Below are 15703 nucleotides of genomic sequence, written 5' to 3'. Positions count from 1 at the left end.
AGTGGGCGTTTCCCCAACACCAAATTCACCTCTGTGTACACAGGGCAGCACTCACCAGTGGCAGGGGAGCAACTGCCAGGTGCTAGTAAGAGTAGCCACCCCGAGGGCGGGGCAGGGCCAGCCAGCTCTGGGAGGTAGGCGGGGCTCTAGTCCAAGTGGGACAAAGGGACTGTGTCCCCCTCACTGACCAACCAGTCAAGCTCTGCCTTGAGAGCTGGACGCTGATTGTCCGGGAAGGCCAGAGAGAAGAGGGCCTCCAGGCTCGTGCACAGAGCTGTACACATGACGCTGGCCAGCCCCCTTCTGCAGGACGCCTTCCTCGTAGCAGTGTCAGAGCGAGCGGCCCAGTTTGCCGTAATTCGCGGCGGGCCGGTTCTTCTGGACGCCCCAGAGCCTGGCGACCTCCTCAGGCTCAGTTAGTTTGAGCCCCACCCCCTGCCGGTCCCGGGAATGGAGTGGGCATCCGTCGGGATACGTGATTAACATGCAGAAATCAGTTACATGTCTCTACACTAACGATGAAGTATCAGGAAAGGAAAGGAAGGGAAAGAAACAATAGCTTTTAAAATCGCATCCAACAACTGTCGGCGGTGCCCGGAAAACAAGCCAGTACGCAGGGTACCCGGGGCTGCTGCTGCCTTGCTCTGGCCCTGCCGCCCGGCACCCAACCTCCGGCCCTCAGTGAGTCGGTGCGACAGCCGGGCCCGGGGCGTGCTCGGGACCCCCAAGGCTCCAGCACAGACACCTGGGCCTCAGAAATGGGAGCTTGCGCAAAGCGCTGATGGTCCCACAGGGGAAGCTCATGGATGGGGCTCCCTGCCGCCCCTTGACTACGAAGAAGTGAGTCTCTTATAAGAAGCATATAGATAGATCTCATTTTCTTATCCAGTCAGCCACCCTATATCTTTTGATTGTAGCATTTAGTTAATTGACATTTAAAGTGATTATTGATTCCTGAGGTAAGCTTGCATTGCCATAAACTTCCCACTTAGGACTGATTTGCTGCATTCCATAGGTTTTTGGATCCTTGTGTTTTTGCTCTCATTTGTCTCAAGTATTTTTTAAAATTTCCTCTTTGATTTATTCAGTAATCCATTGGTTGTTTAGTAGTGTATTATTAAACCCCACGTGTTTGTGCTTTTCACATTTTTTTCCCCTTGCAATTGATTTCTAGCCTCATAGCATTGTGGTCAGAGTAGATGCTTGATTTGATTTCAGTTTTCTAAAATTCACCAAGGCTTGATTTGGGGGTCAAGCATGTGATCTATTTTGGAGAATGTGCCACGCGCATTTGAAAAGAATGTGTAATCTGCTGCTTTTGGATGGAATGCCCTACACATGGCAGTTAGGTCCATCTTATAATTTAAATAATTTTAAATACCTTGCATTTGTACTCTCCTCTCCTCACAATTACTATTTTAAATATATTTTACAGCTAATTGTTTTGTGTATTCCTTAACTGCTTATTGTGGATAGAGGTGATTTTACTACTTTTGTCTTTTAACCTCCATACTAGGTCTTTTAACCTTTCTAGTTTTACTACTAGGTCTTTCAGTCTCCCTCCTTTTGGGTCCATCTCCTAGAGTAATGAAAATAAAAATAAATACATGGAACCTAATAAACTGAAAGACTTTTGCACAGTAAAGGAAACCATGAACAAAATGAAAATCGCCCCAAGGGCCATTTGGAATTATGTCGGCAAACTCAGATCTTCTGTGTCTAAGGAGCTGGGCCTGATCTGCTTTCACCCTGCGACGGAGGAGGAGGTGGCCTCTGTCCCTCTCCTCCTGTCTTAGCAGCCGTGGCCACTTCAGCTGGCGTGGTCGCTAACAATAGCAGGCATGTCAAGGACCTCTACCCAATCCTGCTAAGCACCCTTTGACTCCATTCCATCCAAACTCTTGCCCTTTGAGGGACCAGGTCTTGAGTCACCATGTCCAATCAAAATCCTTGGGTTAGTAATCTGTCAACAAAATCAAATGTCCTTCAGATACTGGAGAATCGGACAGGAGACCTCAGACTGAAGAAGAAACAGACACTCCCATCTATCCCAAGGTGCCCAAGGCCCTGTTGCCTGAAAAGAAACTCCCCAAGTATCAGCTGTGCTCTGGGGACACGGCTGTCAGCACACCCTCGGGGTCTCCTCGCTCTTCCAGAAGTATTAGGTCTTCGGTGTTAAAACCACTGTTGTCCTTCAAGCCAGGAGCCACAAACTCCGTGACAGCATCACCTGCCTCAGCAAGAGTCACCTCAGTCACTTCCTCTGTCGCGTCCTCTACTTCAAAAACAGCGTCGCCCTTGGAACATATCCTGCAGACTCTCTGGGAAGAAGCTGTCAGGCCACCCCCACCCCCAGCAAGGAGGATGCAGAGTCCGCCCCGGCCTCCCACCAAGACTCCAGGGCCAAGGCCGACAGTGAGCTGCCACCCATCGTCCAGCAGTTTGGTCAGTTCTCAAAAGACAAGGTCTAGAGGAAGAGGAAGATGACAGACCATATGACCCTGAGGGAGGGTACGGTCCCGTGAGAGCCTTCCACACTCAGCTGGGTGACTGGGGGCAAAGGCAGGACGCGGAAAAGGCCTCTGAGTTGGCAGAGCGGGAGGAGGTGGCCTATGACCCAGAGGACCAGACGATTTTAGCAGAAGCTGAAGTGACCATCCACGGTGTGCCCAACAGAATGTGTGCGGACAAGCACGGCTCGGGCATGGGGAAGCCCACCGGCTTCGCCACCAGCATTTCTGCCCTCTCCATGGCTGAGAAGCAGAAGATGACAGGGGAACTCAACAAGCAGGTCGAGGGGCAGAAGAGACAAGTGCAGGAGCAGGGGGCAGCTCTCAGTTAGCAGAGGGCCACTTCTCCCTGTCGGAGGCCCTCATGTCGTCACCCCCAAAGGCGTCGCTGCACTGGGCCCAGCTGTTTCCCCAGGAGCAGCAGCCTGTGGGCCGGCCGGCCGCGCCCCCTCCACCAGCCAGGGGCCGGCCCGACAACGCCCGGGCGCAGCAGTCAGGGCCCTCGGCAGGCCTGACGGTTGGCCCCGGAGAGCAGCGAGAGCAAGAGCGAAGCCGCCCCAGAGCCCCCCGCCACCCCGCCAGCCGGAGAAGGGCCCAGAGGGGCCGGGCTGGCCCAGGAGGAGCCAGAGTCAGCCCGTCCCCGGTGGGCTCCTGGCGGGGAGGCCCAGCCGCCCACGCGCGAGCGCTCAGACAGCCCGGGCCAGCAGCCCGCCCAGAGCGTGACGCCCGCCGCCGGCCTGCGAGGTGCTGCCGCGCACTCCCCGGAGCGCCTCCCTCCAGCCTCCCCCCCCCACCCCCGCCGGGAAGGGATCAGGAAAGGCCCCTTGGCTCCTCTCAGTACAAGGATCCAAGAAACGCTGCTTGCTGCAAAAAGTGACCTCCCAGCAGCTGACACTGAGGGAGACAGAGAGCCACAACCCAGGCCTGGCGAGCAGGCCGGCGCGTTCCCCCCACCCGCCCAGACAGGAGGGCCGCCTCCGGCCCAGTTCCAGGGCCAACGGGACCCGCACCACGCGCCCTTTCAGGATGGCAGGCCTGTGCGGCTCCGGCTTCCCAGGACCACGAGGTCCAGCCCCTCCGTTTCCGGGAAGAGAATATAATTTCCAGTAAGGACGGGCCAAGAGGAGGGCCCCGCTGGCCACCTTCAGGCCACAAAAGGGGCCCATCCCTTCCTTGTTCTCTGGGTCACACGGGCCGCCTCCCTAAGCTGACACCAGGGGCCCCTCCCTCTCTCATCTTGCGTGCCCAGAGGAGCAGCACCACCAACACTGGAAGAACACAAACAGCCCCCCAGAGCGAGGAAAGGGAATTCCAAGACCCCCGTATAGCGAGGCCGAGGCCGCAGGCCCTCCTGCTCAGTTTGAAGGCCTGAAACAAGCCCAGGTGGTGGGAAACAGGGCTATGGCCTCTTTCCAGTTTGGACTCCAAAGAAGGCCTCTGCTGTCTCAGTTTAAAAGACCCCGGGGGAGGCCCTCCTCCCTCTCAGTTCGGAGGCCAGGGAGGACCATCCCCCTCCACTTTGTGGGCCCAAGAGGGCCACATTCGAGCCAGTTTGAAACTGCCCAGGGTCCCCACCCCAACTGGTTTGAAGGGTCTAGAGGCCAAGCACCAAATTTCATGCCGGTACCCAGGGGAATGCAGCCTCCTCAGTTTGAAAAGCAGAGTCAATTCACTGCTCAGATTTGCAAAACAGAGGGCACCGGCACCCCCTGCAGTTTCGGGGTCCACCCCTTTTCCTGAGAAGAGTGAGCCGGCGCCCCGGCATTTCCACATCCAGGGCCAACCCCCCCCCCCCCGTCCCCGCCCCGCGTGAAGCCGGAGCCTGCTGGCTGCCGGAGCCACCCAGCCAAGCACCCCCGCCCCCTCCGCCCCACCCCCGCCAGCGCAGGAAGAACAGGTGGGACGAGGCCGGGCCGCCCCCCGCCCTGCTCTCTGGAGGCCGAGGGGCAGTGGGCTCCCGCGACTTTCGCGAGGGCAAGGCCCACGAGTACCGGAACCAGGCATTCGAAGGGCGGCCAAGGGAGCGGCTCGAGGCCGGGCCCAAGGAGAAGCCCTTGGAGGAGCCTGAGGCACCGCCGCCAGACAGTCGTCGGGGCCCAGCCCTCGGGGACCGCAGGCAGGAGCGCGAGCTCGGGAATGCTGGGGGCGGGAGCGGGCGGAACCTGGAGCAGGAGCGGGACTGGGACCGCGGCCGCGAGTGGGACCGACACCGCGACAAGAATGCCGGCCGCGAGTGGGACTCGGGTCGCGAGCGGAGCTACAACCGAGACCGCGGCCGCGATTGGGACCGACACCGGGACAAGGATGCCGGCCGCGAGTGGGACTCGGGTCGCGAGCGGAGCTACAACCGAGACCGCGGCCGCGATTGGGACCGACACCGGGACAAGGATGCCGGCCGCGAGTGGGACTCGGGTCGCGAGCGGAGCTACAACCGAGACCGCGGCCGCGATTGGGACCGACACCGGGACAAGGATGCCGGCCGCGAGTGGGACTCGGGTCGCGAGCGGAGCTACAACCGAGACCGCGGCCGCGATTGGGACCGACACCGGGACAAGGATGCCGGCCGCGAGTGGGACTCGGGTCGCGAGCGGAGCTGCAACCGAGACCACGACCGCAGGCGCGACCGGGAGAGGTCCCGCAGCATGGACCGCGACCGCGACCGCGACCAGGCTTGTGAGCGGGAGCGCGGCGGCGAAGAGACCACAGCTGGAGCCAGCAGCGTCCCCCGGGACCTCAAGGCTGAGGCCTGGACGCCCAGACCTAGGGCCGTGGGCTCGAGATCAGGGCTCACAAGCGGGTTCAACAGGGGGTCTTTGAAAGAGCTCTGAACTCAGGCTGAATAGAATGTTCTGAACTCCAGAAATGACTGACTCATTTTGTGTATAATGGCTTCTCACAAAATTTCACACCTTTCCAATTCTGATGCTTTAAAAAAAACACACCAAGAACTCAACATTTCCATTAAAAATTACTGAAATGAGTTATCTACAAAAGCATATTGCTTTCTCAGATTCTAAAGTTATCTTTTCTAGTAACTTGACTCGTAAATTGTTTACATTTTTTTTTAATTGCATTATAGTCAGTTTACAATGAGTGTCAATTTCTGGTGTACAGCAGAATTCCTCAGCCATACATGAATATACATATATTCATTTTCCTACTCTTGACTTGTAAATTTTAAGGGAAGTTGAGCTTTTAGGACTTGAGCTTTAAGGGAACTCCCAGAGCCATACCTTTCCTGACGTCTTGCCCGTGTTTCTGTTTCCGGAGGCTTTGTCAGTCTCCTGGCTGTGAGAGAGCCATGTTGGGTGTTAGCTCATATCTGGGAGGTTGAGAAACGCAGAACTTACAGGTAAGTCTTTCTCTTGTCATAAAGAAATTTGAATTACAAATTCAGCCAGGGAACAAAACACGTTTCCGAGCAAAAGCTCAGTTTTTTTTAATTGAGTTATAGTTGGTTTACAATGCTGTGTCAATTTCTGGTGTGGAGCACAATTTTTCAGTCATACATGAACATACATATATTCATTTTCATATTCTTTTTCCCTGTGAGCTAACACAAGATCTTGTATATCATCTTACACATTTTTTCAAAAACATGATTAAAAGCAACATCTGAGTAGAAGTTGTTAAATTTTAAAAACAGTTTATTTTAAAAAGGTTTAAATTTTACCACCCTAAAGAGAAAATAAACCAATTAAGTGTACTTTAAAGGGGGAGGTGGGTTTCTTTGATCTGAATAATCAGGAAAGTATTGTTTGTTGAACTTTACCATCTGAGCATTTCTTTCTGTATCCCAGGTAAAGTGCACTAGCTCCAAACTGTTATCAGGTTATAAACTTGCCATCAAAATCGAACAATACTTGTATAAAGGACGAAATGGAAAATAGTGATATTGGCTCAAGAACTACAAACTAGAAAGCTTTTCGCTGTGAAATACAGTACACTGTATTTTCCGAGTACTTAAGTGTGAAGTAGAGAAAACCTAATTTATTTGACTGTACAAAGACACTTTGGTAATTTTTTTTTTATATTTTTATAAACTTACTTTTGCAAATGTAAAATTAGAGAATTTCATTTGTTCCTCAGAGTCTATTCCATTGTATATCACTACAGATTTTCACTTTCTGACACAAATGTTTTACGGTATAAGAACAGAGAGAACTTACCCATTTGGGATGATTGGTTATAGACCAGAGTCAGTAGGTTAAATTGCATTAAAGTGGTGTCAGGTCCCAACATGTGACGTGATGTGAAGGTTTTTTTAACATATAAAACAAACTTTTCTAATTTAAATATGACAAATGTAAAAATCATGTGTGTTTCTTTAGGTTTACCTGACAAATTTCTGTAAATTGTATTTTATATTGCAGAGTATTATATCACTGTACATTAAAACATGGACTTCAGAACTTTGTTCCTTGAAGTAGAATAAACATCTACAGAAGGAAAAAAAAAATAGAAAGACAACACAGGTTGGGAGAAAAATATTTGCAAATGATGCAACTGATAAGAGCTTAATCTTGAAAAATATACAACCAGCTCATGCAGCTTAATACCAAAAAACCCCAAACAACCCAATCAAAAAAATGGGCAGAAGACCTAAATAGACCTTCCTCCAAAGAAGGCATTTAGATGGCTAACAGGTACATGAAGAGATACTCAGTGATGCTAATTTTTACAGAAATGCCAGTTGAAACTACAATGAGGTATCACCTCACACCGGTCAGAATGGCCATCATTCAAAAATCTATAAATAAATGCTAGAGAGGGTATGAGGAAAATGGAACCCTCCTTCACTGTTGGTTCAATGTAAATTCGTGCAGCCACTATGAAGAACAGTATGGAGAATTAAAAAAAATAAAGCTAGAGTTATCATATGAGCCTGCAATCCCACTCCTGGGCATGTATCCAGAGAAAACTCTTATTTGAAAAAATAACGTGCACCCCATGGTCATTGCAGCACTATTTACAATAGCCAAGACATGGAAGTAAATGAAATGTTCATTGACAAATGAATGGATAAAGAAGATGTGGTCTATTTATACCATGGAATACTACTCAGCCATAAAGAAGAATGAAATAATGCCATTTGCAGCAACATGGATGGACTTATAGATTATCATATTAAGTGAACTAAGTCAGAGAAAGGTAAATGTCATATGATATCACTTAAATGTAGAATCTTGAAAAATGCTAATGAACTTACTAACAAAATATAAATAGACTCATAGACATAGAAAACAAACTTACAGTTACCAAAGGGGAAAGCAAGGGTGGGGGAAGGATAAATTAGGAGTTTGGGATTAACATATACACACTACTATATATTAAATCAATAAAAAACAAGGTTCTAGTATATGGCACAGGGAACTATATTCAATATTCTGTAATAACCTATAACAGAAAAGAATGTGAAAAAGCAAATGTATATATACCTATATATACGTAAACACATCTGAATCACTTTGCTGTATACCTGAAACTAACACATTATAAATTAACTAGACTTTAATAAGAATAAATTTAAACAAATTTAAAAATAATTATTATAGGTATGTACTTATGCCATTTATTTGTTTTAAGTTTGTTGTTGTATTTCTTTTTTTCCCCCCACTGAAGTGTTTTCCCAGGTATTTTTTTTTTCTGTTTTGTGTCTGAGTTCTTTTTAAAAAAATGTTTATTGAAGTATAATCAGTTACAATGTGTCAGTTTCTGGTGTACAGCACAACGTCCCAGCCATGGATAGACATACATATGTTCATTTACATATTATTTTTCATTGATGGTTATTAGAAGATACCGAATATAGTTCCCTGTGCTATACAAATAATTGTTTTTTTAATCTATTTTTATATATAGTTGTTAACATTTGCAAATGTAAAACTCCTAAATTTATCCCTTCCCACTCCCTTTCTCCCAGTAACGGTAGGACTGTATTCTAGGTCTGCGAGTCTGTTTCTGATTTGTAGGTGAATTTATTAGTGTCCTCTTCTTTTTGTTTAAGATTCCACATATGAGAGATATCATGGTATTTTTCTTTTTCTAGTTTACTTCACTTAGAATGATGATCTCCATGTCCATATATGTTGTTGCAAATGGCATTATTTTGTTCTTTTTTATGGCAGAGTAGTATTCCATTGTATAAATATACTACAACTTCTTTATCCAGTTGTCTGTTGATGGACATTTAGATTGCTTCCATGTCTTGGCTATTGTATATAGTGCTGCTATGAACAGTGGGATACATGTATCTTTTCTAATTAGAATTCCCTTCAAATATATGCCCAAGAGTGGGATTGCTGGATCATATGGTAAGTCTATTTTTAATTTTTTGAGGACTCTCCATACTGTTTTCCATAATGGCTGCACCAAACTACATTCCTACCAGCAGTGTGTGAGGGTTCCCTTTTCTTCATACCCTCTCCAGCATTTATTGTTCATGGGCTTTTGAATAATGCCCATTCTGACTGGTGTGAGGTTATACCTCACTGTAGTTTTGATTTGAATTTCTCTGATAATTAGTGATATTGAGCATTTTTTCATATACCTATTGGCCATTTGTATGTCCTCATTGGAGAATTGCTTGCTTAGGTCTTCTGCCCATTTTTGGATTGGTTTTGTTGTTGTTCTTATTAAGTTATATAAGCTGTTTATATATTCTGGGGATTAAACCTTTATTGTCACATCATTTGCAAGTATTTTCTCCATTCTGCAGGTTGTCGTTTTTCTTTACTTATGGTTTCCTTTGCTGTGCAAAAGCTATTAAGTCTAATTATAGGTTCTATTTGTTAATTTTTGCTTTTATTTCTATTGCCTTCGTAGACTGCCCTAGGAGAACATTGCTAAGATTCACGTCAGAGAATGTTTTGCCTATGTTTTCTTTTAGGAGGTTTACTGTGTCTTGTCTTACATTTAATTCTTTAAGCCATTTTGAGTTTATTTTTGTGTGTAGTGTGAGGGAGTGTTCTAACTTCATTGATTTACATGCTGTTGTCCAGTTTTTCCAACACGACTTGCTGAAGAGACTGTCTTTTCTCCATTTTATAGTCTTGCCTTCTTTGTCGGAGATTAATTTACTGTAGATCTGTGTGTTTATTTCTGGGCTCTGTTGTGTTCCATTGGTCCTTATGTCTGTTTTTATGCCAGTGCCACACAGTTTTGATTACTATATAGCTCTGTAGTATTGTCTGAAGTCTGGGAGGGTTATTCCTTCAGCTTCGTTCTTTTTCTCCAGTATTGCTTTGGCAATTCTAGGTCCTTTATGATTCCATATAAATTTTAGGATTATTTGTTCTAGTTCTGTGAAAAATGTCATGGATAACTTGACAGGGATTGCATTAAATCTGTAGATTGCTTTGGGCAGTATGGCCATTTTAACAATACTGATTCTTCTAGTCCAAGAGCATGGGATATCTTTCCATTTCCTTAAGTCATCTTTATTTTCCTTAATCAATGTTTTATAGTTCTCCATGTGTAAGTTTTTCACCTCCTTGGTCAGATTTACTCCTTGGTCAGTATTTTATTGTTTTGGACATGATTTTAAAAGTGATTGTTTCTTTACTTTCTTTTCCTGCTAATTCACTGTTAGTGTAAAGAAATGCAGCTGATTTGTATACGTTAATGTTGTATCCTGCTACTTTGCCGACTGCTTTTGTAGTTCTTCTCTGTCCTTTTCTTCTTTCAGATTCTTGCCTTACGGTTAATTGATTTTCTTTATTGTTATACTTGTGTTTCTCTTGCTTGTTTTTCCATATCTTAATATAGTTTTTTAAACATTTTTGGTTACTGTGTGGTTCATATATGTTGCTCTGTAACGATATCTAATTGTTTTAAACTGATGGTCATTTAGGGTCATATAAGTTCTAAAAGATCTGCTGTTTTACTCCCTCCCCCGCTTGTTTTGTTTCTTATTTTATTTTTACATATGAAGATGTAAAAAATAAAATATAGCTCTGTAGTATTTACATCTTCATATGCCTCCTTGCTTGGTGCTGAGTGTTTTGCCCACTTGCTTGGTGCTGAGCTAGGAGAAATGGCCCTTGGAAGTGCTTACACACCTATTTAAAACCCCTGCTTTTGTATCTGTGGTTCCCTGGGGTACTCATGAATGCTGAGCCCCCCGAGCTCCCTGGGCTAAGTGATTTAGGGGCCAGTCCCTCAGAAGGCAACTCTGAGTGCTGGCACCATAGATGATTTGTTCTGACCCTGTGCTCCTTAGAGAGAAGGTGAGAGTTGGGGTTGCATCCTGAGTGTAAGGCTCAGTGCTGGGCCCTGGGTTTATGGCACAGGTGTATCTCAGCTTTTCCTAACGTTCAGATATTTGCCCAGCCATCCAGTGTGTAGGAGAATGCACCGTTTTTAGATTTCTCTCACAGGGAATTGACTCTTGTGTGGCTGTTTATTTAATACATCCATGGAAGGGGAGAGGATCAGGAAAACCCAGTTCCACCATTGTGTTGATGCCCCAATTGTACATTTTTAAATGGTTAACATATTGAATTTTATATAATGTGAATTATATCTACATAAAAATAGTTTTAAGAACAAAGAGAAAACAAACTTCAAACCACTGTTGCCATTAATGAGCACCAACTTACAGCTGTAAATGTAGCAAAAACACAGAAACAGTAAATTAGCGTTAAAAAGTGAAATTAAGACAGAAATTCAGCCAAGTGGTATCGGTGCTTTGGACTCACCTTGTAGAGCCAGGAAATAACTCGTCTCTGCTCCATCCATGCATGTGGTGCACTTCTCTGTCATCGAGACTTACCTGGCCCTGGTAGGTGACCCAGTGGCCAACAGTTTTCTTTAGAAAAACAAAAGTAGAACCCCAGTAACATATTGACTTTTATGTTAAGCTAAGTAACAATAACAGCTAGGCCCATTATAACAGCTGACAAAAAATATCAAGTATTGGGAATGACATGGAAAACTTGAGCTCTTAGATTGATGATGAGATGCCATAATGGTACAAACGTTTTGGAAAAAATTAATTTAACCACACTCCTTTTCTGTAAACTAGCAATTCTGCCCCTAGGTTTTTACCCAGGGGAAAAATAGATCCTCTAAAACATGTGTAACTATATGTTTATAGCATCTTTAAAATTTTTTTCTTCAAAACTGGAGACATTAAATATCTTTGGTTAAACATGGTACAGCCATTTGAAGGTTTAAACTGGGACATTCAGGATTAAAATGGGTCACAGTTTTAGAATTACAACAAATGGTTAAATCTGATAAAAAATCATGCTGAGAGCAAAGGTGAGGTAGGGGGATAGACTGTCCTGCTGAAAACAAGAGCCTTATTTGTAAATTGTAAGCTGAACCCCCGCTTCTCCTTTCCTTGTTCAGCTTCCAGGATCCTGGCAGCCACGTTCAGTGTTGCTGGACAGGAGACTGCAGGACACGCGTGAGTTTATGGAAGCTGTCCAAGGCAAAGACTTCCAGATCCATATTCATTCCCCCCGCATTTAATTCAGGAAGGAGCTCTGAGAGATCCAAGCCATCCCCCAGGCACACAGCATTCATTTTCAGCTGATTCCTACCAAGCACACAAATATGAATGGGCAGGGGAGGACTCTGGGGCATGTGAGGACATCTTCTAGTGTGAAAGGTGGAGGGAAAAAATAGTCGAGAGAGGTACCAGAGGAACAGAAAAAAATGAAAAGATCACAGGAAAACATGAACTAAGTTGTCTATTAATGTATTTCAAGTAAATAGAGAAGATAGTGTATCCGATGATCACCATTTACATATAGAACAACTACACATATTTAAATATATTCATATGTAAATATATATATTTATATGTATGTACAGGTATATGAGCATATATAATATGCGTATGTGTGTGGTTGCACAGCCACCCAGAAACTTCCACCAACAGGCTTGTTAGGCTCGTTTGCAGTTCTCCGTACCTGCATGGAATAGGAATACTCCTGACCCATTTGGAGACTTTGAACAGAACCACTTGGATTTATGCTCCCTAGAAAAAGCCCCTCAAATGCACTCCCAGTTTATTTATCACCTTCACGTACCCCCATCACACACCACCACAAATGGTTTTACTACCAACTTGACCATCAAGACAGTTTAGACAATCTGGTCCACTGGCTCCCAAGGATACATGAGGTTAACATTCACATGCAGTGTCTTCGTTGCAGAGCCCTGTGGATACCGGCCGCTTCTCACAGGAGTGGTTAACTAGGGATGAGTGAGCTGCCCTGCATCTCAGGACAAATCACAGCTTCTGGATGTTTTTATATATGAAATTATATTATCTGTTGCAGTGACTATTCTTGTAATGTCGACCATGTGAAGAGCTGGAAATAACATTTAGGCCTGACAGACTTCCTATATTGGCTTGAGATCCCACCCAGACACCTAGATCCTGGGACACAGGTAAATCGCTGTTATTCTTTATTTTCAAGCATATTGGCCTGAGTAAATTTCAAGAAAGTTTACTAAAATAGGATGACACAGGGTATTAGGATGATAACCAAATCAATTAGTGACTACACCGCTTATTTTTTACTGAAAAAGTTTCTTATATAATGTAATTTTCTAGCTATAAAAGTATAATCAGAAATGTCTTGGTCTCGGTTTTAAATCTAAGAATTATTGGTTATTGTTTGATATTGTATAAATTATTTCATGCTTTTATGTGTCAGTATCTAAAACTGAATTAACCATGTCACCTCCTTTCACATGAATGCTCTGAGTATTAAAGGAGATTTTGTAGAAATGCTAATTACAGTTCCAGTGCATTCTAGGGGCTCAGTATAGGAGGGCTAGCTCGTAGCTGTTGTAGGAACAGTGACATTAGTAGCAGCAGCGGTAACGACAGCGCTAATACCACAACAGTATTTCTCACATTGTACTTTGATAATGTGATTACATAGTCAATTGTTTGATTGTCTTGTTTCAAATGTTATTTATCTCCACATGTAATGTGGTTGGCTGAAGTCTGTGAAGTGTTTATGATGTCTGTAACATTCCATGGATAATCTTGAATAATTTAATAAAAACTTGTATTTTCATTCTTCACAAGCAGACATTTTCTTTCTCAGCCGTCTGTGTGTATTCTCTACCCTTTTTCATAAGACGTATTATCAGAGATAACCTTTAAGAGAAGCTGACCATCTGCACAAATAATTCACTCTTGGATAGCACATTATTCTTTTGGGGGCATGGTCAACTACAATTTTAGGAGGATTCAGTATGGTAGGAGGGAATGAGAATGCATGAAGAAAACCCCAAGGCATTTAACAAATCTTTATGATTTGTCTAAGTGTAATAAAGGAGAACAAATCTGACTCTATATTGGATCCGTTAGTTTTGACCACTGTGCCCTGTTTTCTAGGCTCAGTCTTGCCAGCTCTGCACCTTTTGTGAAACAATGTTGCCTTTAGCCTGAAATAGACAGGAGAGTCTGTTCTAGGGGCTCTGAAGTTTCAGGATGTTAGCTCTTCTGCACTTAGGTAGAGCCTAAAATGTTGCCTGAGAGCCTGTTCTCAGGACTCTGACCTTTAAGGATGCACTTCTGCACTTATGTAGAGATGGCAAGTTGCAAATAGAGAATAAGCTTTATTTTGTTGGAGATTTTCAGGGACACCATGGCCTGACCCACATGGATGGCTACAAGAACAAAGAATTTCTACAGCAAGAAGTTTGCAAAAATGAACTACACCCCCCCCCCCGGTTTTTGTTTATTTTTTTTGTATAAAGAGAGCCTGTATTTTGACTAGAGTAGGATGGTTCTCCAAGACAGTAGTCTTCTATTCTCTCTGTCTGCCGGCTTTCCAAATAAAGTCTATTCCTTGCCCCAACACCCTGTCTCCCGATTTATTGGCCTGTCATGCGGTGAGCAGAATGAGTTTGGACTCAGTAACAATCCCCTTCCCCCCAAAAAACACCCAAAAATAAATAAAAATACTTTCTTGCTAAAAACTGCTGACCGTCACCTGACAAGGCAGGGTTGCCAGAAACCTTCAATTTGTAAAGTAACGCAGTATCTTCGTAGTGCAATAAAGCAAAGAACAATAAAACAACATATGCCGGTAAATTATATATTAAATGCAAAAGGCAAAACTACGTGCATGTGCCCTGGGAGACTGTCACAGTCTGAGCTGTGTCCCTCCCCAAAGTTCCTTTGTTGAAGCCCCATCCCCAGTGTGGCGGTACCTGGAGACAGGGCCAAATGGAGGTTAAGTGAAGTCCTCAGGGTGGAGCCCTAATCTGATAGGACTGGTGTCCTTATTAGAAGAGACACCAGAACCTCTCCCTCTCCTGCCCCTCCATCCCTCCTCCTCTGCTCATCCAAGGCCATTTGGACCCAGAGAGAAGGCAGCCATCTGCAGACCGAGGACAGAAGTCACTCCAGAAACCACCCATAGTGGCACCTTTGAACTTGAAATTCTAATCTCCAGAACCATGAGAAAATAAATGTGTTGTTTAACTTCCCTGTCTGTGGTGTTGTCATCGTAGCCTGAGCTGATAAATACAGAAGCATACACAAGACTGTTAGTGTCATATTCGTTACACTAGCCCAAAACTGGAGACAACCCCAAAGCCCATCCGTATCAGGACAGATACATGATTTGTGATATAAATATATATACAAATATAAATACAGTGAAAGACTATACGACAAGGGACACAAGACTGTGAACCAACTATACTTCAATTAAAAATAAAAAAGACTATACAACAAGGAGATGAATGGAACACAACTACAGGTTACAAATGGATAAATCTCATAAGTCATGCTGAATAAATAATGCTGGACACAACGTCATCCAATATGTATTTTTCTACTTTTTCAGAAATAAGTTAAAACTTACACATAATGTCTAGGAGCGGATCCTTAGATGATAAAACTACAAACAAAAACAAGGAAGTGATTACTATTAGCATTTCTCTAATTGGTTTTAATGAAATGGTTACAATCTATTTTGTATTCAGTATAATGATAAAGGGGCACATGGCATGGGACCCTGGACTCCAGTCCCAACTGCCTGTGTGACCATGAGCAAGTTGCTTAGTTTCTCCATGTCTGAATTTCAAGGCCATAATCAGAGGACCTATATCATGGGGCTGTTTTGAATATTGATAATATCACATATCTAAAGCTGAACAGGACCTGGTACTTAAGCTCTGAGATGTTAGCAAATGTTATTTTTAAAATGTTA

The 15703-nt window shown here is 44.4% G+C and overlaps 1 pseudogene; it reads left to right on the top strand.

Moving 5' to 3' along the window:
* Positions 1 to 282: 282 nt before the first annotated feature.
* LOC141573957 (death-inducer obliterator 1-like) lies at positions 283 to 7432 on the top strand (annotated as a pseudogene).
* Positions 7433 to 15703: the final 8271 nt, after the last annotated feature.

Source organism: Camelus bactrianus, chromosome 18 (assembly GCF_048773025.1).
Source record: "Camelus bactrianus isolate YW-2024 breed Bactrian camel chromosome 18, ASM4877302v1, whole genome shotgun sequence".
In the NCBI taxonomy this organism is placed as follows: Eukaryota; Metazoa; Chordata; class Mammalia; order Artiodactyla; family Camelidae; genus Camelus; species Camelus bactrianus.
The sequence above is the reverse complement of the archived record's forward strand: the minus strand, read 5'-3'. Positions and strand labels throughout refer to the sequence as shown.